This window comes from Benincasa hispida, chromosome 3 (assembly GCF_009727055.1).
Source record: "Benincasa hispida cultivar B227 chromosome 3, ASM972705v1, whole genome shotgun sequence".
Taxonomy (NCBI): Eukaryota; Viridiplantae; Streptophyta; class Magnoliopsida; order Cucurbitales; family Cucurbitaceae; genus Benincasa; species Benincasa hispida.
In genome coordinates, this window is record NC_052351.1 from 31,289,854 (window position 1) to 31,295,853 (window position 6,000).

Consider the following 6,000-nt stretch of genomic DNA (forward strand, 5'->3'; position numbering starts at 1 on the left):
ATATAACAAATCAATTACCAGATACATTTATAGAAGCAAAGAAAGTAACTAGGTCATATATACCAGTTGCAAATGTTCCATAAAAAATTGACATTCTAACGCAACAAGTTTTCGCTAATGAGTCTGGGACATGCCAGAATCTTAGTAGACCAGTGGGTTCCAAAGATAAGAATCCTCGAAAACGAAATAATTAATAGTGAAAAAGACCTTGTTGAGAATGTAAATGCGTATGAAGAAAATCTCGACATGACTAATAAGGAAGGTGAAATACCTAAAGGTAGGGGTGATCATCGGCAAGTCGGAGTCGGTTTTCCGACCAGACCAACCCCGAACCGACCAGGATCAGTTTGGACTATATCCAAATCGGCCTCGGCCGGTGAATGAGCTAAAAAACAATCGGCCGACCGGTCGGTCAGTTGGTCGGTTTTTGTCGGGTCATAACTTTTTTTTTTTTTTTTTTGGTTTTGCCTTTTTTTCTTCTTTTAAAAGAAATTATATTTATTTATTAAAATTCTAAGAAAAATTGCAATTATAAATTATTAATCGTTATAATTTTTTTTGGCTATTAGGTAGAAGTCGATAAGTCGTTATAAATAACAATTTTTAATAATAAAAAAAACCAACTATTTATTAACTTCCTTATCAATCATGTTTAGTTTTCTCTTTTTGATTTGTGATTGTGAGTCAAAATTCAAGATACTATTTCACATTTTATTTTTTTAATACTTATGGAATAGAGCTAGCCTAAAGATATTAAAAATAAGATATGAGCGAATGATTTGATTTGACAACCCTTAATATTTAACAATTAACATGTACATTGTTTGAGATTGTGTTACTGCTTGCTTCGCTTAATTGCTTATAGAACCTTTAATACGTATTTCATGAAAACAAAACTAATATGAGAGTCGAGAGTCACATGACACATAGTCACACTCACATACAATATAATTGAAAACAAAACAAAACTAATATATTGAAAACAAACCTTTAACATACGTCACAAATAGAAATGTCACATAACACATAGTCACACTCACATACAATATAATTGAAAACAAAACAAAACTAATATATTGAAAACAAACCTTTAACATACGTCACAAATAGAAATGTCACATAACACATAGTCACACTCACATACAATATAATTGAAAACAAAACAAAACTAATATATTGAAAACAAACCTTTAACATACGTCACAAATAGAAATGTCACATAACACATAGTCACACTCACATGTCACATGACACATACAATACAATCAAACTAGAAAATAGAAATTACAACATAAAGTCAATTGTCAAATACAAATCAATTACAATAAAACATAAAGTCAATTGTCCAATACAACCCAATTACAATAAAATCAAATGATAAATGCTTAATCGTTAACGGACAACTTTGCAAAATCTGGAAGGTCTTGAATGTCTTTTTCATTGTCCATAACCGCTATGAATCTTATATAATTAAGATCAAGAAGAGAAAGACAACCTCATTAAGATTTTAATCTAACAAGTTACAACTACAAAATACAAATGATGAATAAATACCTTCTTCAAATAATGAAGCTTCTTCCATATCATGCTGAACTTCAAGATCTATTGGATCATAATTTAGCCAATTTTGAGTACAAATGAGAGCATCCACTATTTTTGGAGCCAATGAACAACGTGATGAATCAACAACACGTCCTCCTGTACTAAAAGCCGACTCAGACGCTACAGTAGAAACTGGAATTGCCAAAAGATCTCTAGCCATCGACTAAGAACCTCAAACTGATGACTGTTCCTCTTCCACCATCGAAGTATGTCAAAATCACCTTCATTCTTAACATTCGCTTCCAACAAATAAGTATCAATCTCTGACCCCTATTCGAAAGGTGTAGTCTTATCGCCTTCAAAATCAAGATCAATTGTATCATAGACAAAGTCTTCACCCACCTTTTCAGTTGGATCACAATCAATCATGGTCTCCGAGGCTGGGACATTTGGTGTATTAGTAGAAGTACTACCACTCCCACTCTCACTTTGAGTATGAGTAATACTGTACTCATGAAAGAGACGTCTACAACATTGTTCCACTACATTTCCCATAGATTCGGCAACCTCTGGCCCAAAAAAATTTTTAAGACAAAAAGATACAAACCTTAGCTTTTTTCGAGGATCTAGCACAATAGAAACATACAACAACAAATTATTTTTTTCATTGTTCCCCCACTACTTCTCAAATTTGGCCTTCATGTTATTGGCCATTCCAACTAGCATTGCATTTGCACTACCAGCATTCAAACGTATACAATTCTGAACCACTGTAATCTGATAAAAAACCATATTCGAAGTGGTGTACAAAGACCCTGAAATTTTCAATGTCACATCATAAAAGACCTTTAAAAACCTAATCAACATCTTAGCATTTATCCAATCTTCCTTGTTTGGTGACAAATCGTGTCTATAAGAAGCATCTTTATCTTCTAATCTATCAAAAGCCTTTTCAAACTTTACAGCTGCGTCAAGCATCAAATATCCATCTAGTGGGAACATCAAGACACACATAACTCTTACAAGAATTTTTTTCAATTTCAATGTACTTTTTAAATTTCAAAAAACATGCAAGAGAAGATCTTATAAACCGTACAACATATCGAATCCTTTCAATGCAATCATTATGTTCCTTAAAAGCATCACATACTATGAGATTTAATATATGAGCACAACAACGAACATGCAAAAATTCTCCACCAAACAATAATCCCTTATTGAATCTTTTCAAAAGATAAGCAATGGCAGTATCATTCAAAAACAGTGTGTATACTGAAACGGACCTCGGGTTGAAAATCGAAAACACTGTGTATACGGACCTGCAATTGCAAATAAAAAACGGACCTGCAGTTGCAAATCAAAAACACTGAAACAGTGTGTATACGGATCTGTAGTTGCAAATCGAAAACAGACCTCGGGTTGAAAATCGAAAACGAGCAACTGAGCAAGGAAGGCACAAAACACTGTTTTGAAAACAGTGTGTATACTGAAATGAGCGGTCCGGAAGAAGATGAGCTGTGGAGACTTGGAGTCGTCAACTCAGGACTGAACGACGTGCCTGCGGCTACGATTGTAAAGAGGAACGGAAGAAGACGAGCGATCTGGAGTAGCAAAGAGGAACGGAAGACCTATGGAGACTTGAGTCATGGACTGAAGGCAAGGAACGATTTTTGTGGTGCGATTCGAGTAGGGGCAGACGACTGCGAGTGTGAACTAAAGGCAAGGAGCAAAAAAATAAACCCTAGGCAAAGGAGGCGGCAACGCTGAACTGATTATATATTAAATAATTTTTTTAATTCATAAAGTCGATCGAGTCGGGTCAAAACCCGACCCATTGGGTGTCCGACCGATAGCTACAGTCGGCGATTCCCTCCCAAACCGACCCCACCCAATTTTTGATGGATTTTCAACCGGCCGACCCTATTTCGACTGATTTCAATTGGTCGTGTCGATTTATCGACCTACCATGCTTGCCCCTACCTAAAGGTAATAATGAGATTTCAATAAACTATATTATTACAGAAAAAATATAGAATCGAACTAAAGTAATTATTAACAACATTTTTGCGTATAATGTTGCTCTTGATATTATATATGAAAATAAGGATCCTGAACCAAAACATGTTGAAGAATGTTGATATATAAAAGATTGGCTTTAGTGGAAGGAAGCAATTGAGGCAAAATTAAACTCACTTTCAAAGCGTCAAATTTTTAGACCAGTAGTCCGAATACCAGAAGGTGTTAAACTGGGTATTTGTGAGGAAAATAAATGAAAATAATAAGGTCACAGGATATAAAGTAAGACTAGTTGCACAAGGTTTTTCACAAAGATCTGATATTGATTTTGAGAAGACGTATTCTTCGGTGGTGGATGTTATTACACTAAGATATTTAATTGGCTTGACTATGTATGAAAGTCTAGATATGCATCTTATGGATGTAGTCACAACATATTTATATGGGTCTCTTGATAATGATATTGATATAAGAATCTCAGAAAGATTTAAGGTACCTGAAACATATATATCAAATTGCCGGGAACGGTATTCAATAAAGTTACAGAGATCACTATATGAATTGAAACAATTAGGATAGATGTGATACAATTGCCTGACTGGATATTTATTGAAAGAAAGATATCAAAATAATCCAATATGTCCGTGTTTTTTATAAAAAAAAAAATTAACAATCAGGATTTACTATTATAACTATATATGTTGATGACTTGAATATAATTGGAACTTCTGAAGAGCTTTCAAAGGCAATAAAATATCTTAAGAAACAATTTGAGATGAAAGATCTCGAAAAAAACAAAATTTTGCCTTGATATGCAAATTGAGCATTTAGCAGATGAAATATTTATTCCTTAGTCAACTTATACAGAAAAAATTTTAAAAATATTTTATGTGGACAAAGCACATCCATTAAATATTCCAATGGAAGTCCATTAATTGGATATAAAGAAATATATATTTCGACCTCAAGAAGATAATGAAGAACTTCTTGGCCTGAAGTACCATATCTTAGTGCAATTCGTACACTTATGTATCTTGCTAATAATACAAGTTTAGATATTGCATTTTTAGTAAATTTATTAGCAAGATATAGTCATTTTCCAACAAAAAGAAATTGGAACGAAATTAAGCATATACTCTGTTATCTCCGAGGAACAATCGATGTGGGTTTGTTTTATTCAAATGAATCAAATTTTGATCTAGTTGGTTATGCAAATTCTGGATATTTATGTTGGGATTGGTGTCTTAATTCTCCCGGAGTCTCGTTGTTTGTAATTATACACATTGTTGTGAATAAAATAAGAGTTATTTCATTCTAGCATTTACTCATATCCTATAAACAAAGCTCCATGGTTATTGTATGTAAACTTAAACATGTACATGAGATATACAAGTGGATCATGCCTTAAGTGATGACCTAAATAGGTCTGTAGTATAAGGATTAAGGTGAGGTACCTGATCCTAGTAATACTACGGATACGACCCACTTTGTAGAGGTTTGCAAGTATTGTGAACTACTACAGATGGTAGATCCTAACCATTCATGTGGAGACATGCGAGCAGGGGTGTCATATACAAAGAGTTTGTATAAGACCGGACCACGAGATGATTCGTCTCTGTATATAAGGTTGTTGATACTAGAGACTTACATCTCACCTAAACGACCATAGGTGACATGACCTCAATCCTGAGTGTTTTGGGAACTCCTGCCTTTGAGGGCGGTCCTTTGATTAGTATGGGTGAGAGTGGTCAAATTGCCAACTCAACATGCCTACCTTTTTGGGGATTTGTCTGATCTGGAGCTAGGAACTCAATCCACAAAATGGAATTCACTCATTTCCCAAAGCAGGGATAAGTAGAGAGATTATCCCTTAAGGGTTGATTCCGGGGCGTGAACATAGTGGCCACAACTTCTCTTTGGAAAGGAAGACTTAGATATAGTAGGACTATGACTTATGTTCATTAGAGGGATTAGTGGTACTCAAGGAGATAGATGTAACTATAGAGGCATAACGGTTATTGGCTCAGCTGTACTTACGAGCGATCTGTGAAGGGTTGTCGCACTACTGATTGGTTAAGATGGACACATAATATATCTGCGGTAAGGAGAGTTCAGCTATCGGTCTTTAGTGGAGTGTCTGGTAGTTAACGGATGGTGGATTCCGTGACTAAAGAGTTTAGTCAGTTTATTCACATACCATTAGAGCTTCAAGCTACAGGTCCATAAGGTCCCATTGGTAGCTCAATGAATTCAAGTGGGAGAATCAGTTCTTGGTGTTGATTTGAAATGTTCAAATTGACAAGAGGTAATTCGATTATATATGATATGATAGGTGTGATGTATGAGATACGTCAAGTGGAGGATTAATATAAATGAGATTTACATTAAGGACCATAAAATAGAAAAAGAGTTATGGTTTATATGTTTCATAAGATGAAATAT